Source organism: Herpailurus yagouaroundi, unplaced genomic scaffold (assembly GCF_014898765.1).
Source record: "Herpailurus yagouaroundi ecotype Mexico unplaced genomic scaffold, PumYag 530, whole genome shotgun sequence".
NCBI classification, from domain to species: Eukaryota; Metazoa; Chordata; class Mammalia; order Carnivora; family Felidae; genus Herpailurus; species Herpailurus yagouaroundi.
Window position 1 is genome coordinate 4031401 of NW_024412747.1, and position 3982 is coordinate 4035382.

General features: G+C 49.9%; 1 protein-coding gene across 1 annotated transcript in view; it reads left to right on the top strand.

Annotated features, from left to right (window-relative positions):
- Positions 1-235: 235 nt before the first annotated feature.
- GNG4 (G protein subunit gamma 4) overlaps positions 236-3982 on the top strand; it is a 54292-nt gene continuing 50545 nt past the window's right edge. The window contains exon 1 of the mRNA XM_040464859.1: positions 236-345. The gene's annotated coding sequence lies outside the window, so the exon portion shown is untranslated. The remainder of the gene's footprint in view (positions 346-3982) is intronic.

Consider the following 3982-nt stretch of genomic DNA (forward strand, 5'->3'; position numbering starts at 1 on the left):
GAGGGCACTGTGGCTGCCGCGGGTTCAGTCACAAAGATTCCAAGGAAACAAGCCTTCAAAGAGGCAGCTGGTAATCAATGACTAGTGAGCTACAGAGGAGGCCAGATGAGATGGTGAGAGCAGGCGCCCTTGACCAGGGACTGGCATGAAGCCCCAGAATCAAAGGAGGCCGAGGACTCGGATCACAAAAGTGGAGGGAAGCCGCTGAATGAAGCACACGGGACAGGAAGCTGGGCCTGCAGCAGGGGAGCCGTCAGTAACACGGGCCACCGTCCAGCGCCGTGAGTCAGAGTGAATAGGGCTGCTGTGAATCTCAATCCACAAACTCTGGTGCGGGGGAGAAAGGTGATTCTTCTGATTTTCCAATAACTTGACTTTCACTGAAGCATGCATCCTTTTGGCTGGCAAGGAACTTTAGTCTCAGTTTTTACCAGGTGTCCCCAGCCTCCCTGGGATTGCCTCAGGGTCTCCCCAGGACTTAGGAAAGGCCAGGGTGTGGGAGAGGTGCCCCCTTGGCCCTTGAGGCATCTGTCCACCAGGTGACCAATGAGACACCCACCAACTGGGCATCGGCCCGTGAGGCGAGTGCCTCTTGGTGGCCTCGGGTCCTGCCTGGGGGCACAACACTCTCCTCTGGGACCCTCTCTGCTTCAGAGCAGTAGGCGGCCAGTTTGTTTTTGGGTCTTGCCAACCCCCCCATGCCCCACCTAAGACTCCCACCCCCAGCCCCAGCCATGCTGGCTGTTGGTGAAGGTTACCCTCTAGTCCTGGGGCAACTCCACTCTTCGCCCTGCTCTGGTGAAGGCATTGCCCTCCTATCTCCTGAATTCTTTCCCACCTCTGAGGCTCAGGCTTTGGAAACAAAAGTCTAAGACTCTTGGGCGTGTCTGTTGTTTAACTACCACACCGGTCCCTCCATGGATTGGGAGGTGTAGGTCAACACCTGTAAGTGTGGTACGATCCCTATGTTTGAGGTTACTTGATTCAGGTTTTCTTTCAGGCTTCACCCTACTCCAGGCAGCCTGGCTTTCCTCCCTGACAGGTTAACACACACAGAAGGCTTGCACTTCCTGACAGAGCCCTGGGGAGAGCAGATGGTCCACATCACAAGCCCCCTGGCCCAGCCTGCTCCCATGTGCCTCCATCGTACTGATAACTGCCACTTACCGAGGCTCCCCACCCCCACCCCCACCCCCCCACTGTGCCAGGCAGTTTTCTAGACCCCTCACTCACATCATCTCATTTAATCTTCAAAACTGTGCCATGGAGGCAGGTATAATTACACCTCATCCTCAGAGGATTTTTAGGGCAGTGAGACTTCTATGTGACAGTCTAATGATGGCCATGTGTCATTATACACTTGTGCAAACCCATAGAAGGTATAACGCCAAGAATGAACAAAGACAGTGTGAACTGTGGCCTCTGGGTGCTAATCATGTGTCAGTGCAGGTTCATCAGTTGTAACCGATGCACCAGGCTGGTCAGCGGTGCTGGTGGTGGGGACGCTGTGCAGGTGTCGGGGTGGGGGGGACACAGGAGATCTCTGTACTTTCTGCTCAGTTTTGCTGTGAAACTAAAACTGCTCTGAAAATCAAAGTATTTTTGTTTAAAAGAGGTTGAGAGGGTGGCAAAAGAAGGTTTGGAAGGTGGGAAAGAGAAGTATAGTCCTAAGCAAGAGGAGAGAGACCAGGGAAGGGGCCGCATGCCTGGAGCTGTGTGTAGGTCACAGGATCATCCTGGGAAAGATACTTTCACCAAGATCCCTGAATACCTTTGTCATGCGGGGGCCTCACCTGCCTTCTGGTCGGTCTTTTCTGGGTCCTGCTGGGGGCTCCCTTCCGAGTCAGCTCTTCCCCAGGGTGAGAAGGTCAGCAATGTGTTACAGATTTTCCAAGAGCTGCAGTTTACTAACAGTCTTCCTCTGAGGGTCAGGAGCCTGTTTGCAAACAGCAATCTTGACCAAGACAAGAACAGGTTTCTAGAGGTGAGAGGGAATCGTGATGGAGACAAGGACGACAGAGAAACCTTATTTGATCTGTCTTCCCACGAAAAATCTTACCGGAAGCCAATGAGGTGGGAGATAAATTTGCAAACACACACACACACACACACACACACACACACACACACACACACGAAGTAAAGTTAAATCCTGATACTTTGGAACAAAATCATGTCCTTTCTTAAAAAGACGAATTGTCCAGGAATGTGCCAGTTAGTGGCTTGCTGAAGAATGTTTATAGGAAAATTCATTATTCTTGAATAATGCTCAGAGCTGAAATAGGACAGTGTTTGTCCTTTCCTCAATTAAAAGTCACATGGACAATTCAAATGTGTCATTTTTCTCTGACAGTCAGACACTTCCCACCTTGTGAAAATAGCTTTTCTGTTGAAATAGTGTCACAAAGATGGGATTTGACATAGCCTAAAGAACCACACTGTCTTTCAGAGCACTCGCTTGGGACCTATGACCACTTTCTTCTTTCTGCTTTCTCCCTTTCGGCCTGGAAAACTCTCTCCTAGGCCACCGTTGTGTTTTGGAAACGGATAACTTGTCTGATTTCCCGGGTTCACAGCTGGAGTGGAGTTTTTGCCTCAGGATGAATCATAACTCACGTCTCCTCCATACTTGATTTAGATGAGATTTTATTTTTTTTTTAATTTTTTTTTAACGTTTTATTTATTTTTGAGACAGAGAGAGACAGAGCATGAACAGGGGAGGGTCAGTGAGAGGGAGACACAGAATCCGAAACAGGCTCCAGGCTCTGAGCTGTCAGCACAGAGCCCGATGCGGGGCTCGAACTCATGGACTGCGAGATCATGACCTGAGCCGAAGTCGGCCGCTCAACCGACTGAGCCACCCAGGCGCCCCTAGATGAGATTTTAGAAGAAGATTAAGACTTTGGGGCTGTTGGGATGGGGGTGAATTTACTTTTCACGTAAGAAGGACATCAACTTTGGGGGTCCGGAGGGCGGAGTATTATGGACTGAGTTGCATCCCCCACCAAATTCAGAACGTTACAGAATGTGACCCTATTTGGAGAAGGCCTTAAAAGAGGTAATTAATGGGGTCATGTGGATGGGCCCTAATCCAATGTAACTGGTGTCCTTATATGAAGAGATTAGGACATGGGGCGCCTGGATGGCTCAGTCACTTAAGCCTCTGACTCTTGATTTCAGCCCAGGTCATGCTCTCACAGTTCGTGAGTTCGAGCCCCACTTTAGGCTCTGCGCTGACAGTACAGAACTTGCTTGGGATTCTCTCTCTCTGCCCCTCCCCTGCTCCCACACACACTCTCTCTCTCTCTCTCTCTCAAAATAAATTAATAAACTTTAAAGAAAAAACAAGATTAGGACACAGACACACAAAGACAGAGGCCATATGAGGACACAGCAAGAAGATGACCGTCTGTAAGCCAAGGAAAGACACTTCAGAAGAAACCAACCTGCCAGCACGTTGACCTTGGACTTGTGACCCCCTGAACTGTAAGAAAATAAGTTTCTGTTGCATAAGCCCCTTAGTCTGTGGTACTCTCTAATGGCATCCGGGGCAGACTAATACAGCGGAGAGTGCCGGAAGTGAGGCTGAAGGAGATAGGGAGGGGCCGGCTGTATATGGGGCGTGGGTGAAAGGGTCACACACCCTCTTCCCCTGCTGCATAAGAACCCAGCCTTGTTAACCACCTAGCTCTCTTTCCCTGCCTTGCAGCTGTAACAAACAACCACAAAATGAGTGGCTTAAAACAATCCATTCATCGTACTGCACTTCTAGAAGTCAGAAGTCGGAAAAGGGTCTCGCTGGGCTAAAATTAAGGTGTTGGCAGAATCGCATTTGTTTCTGCTCTGAAGGAAAGCCTGTTTTCTTGCCTTTTCCAGCCTCCAGAGGCTCCATACATTCCTTGAGGCGTGCCCTCTTCCATCTGTAGAGCCAGCAGTTAGCATCTTAAAATCTCAGATTTTGACACTGACTCTCCCACCTCCT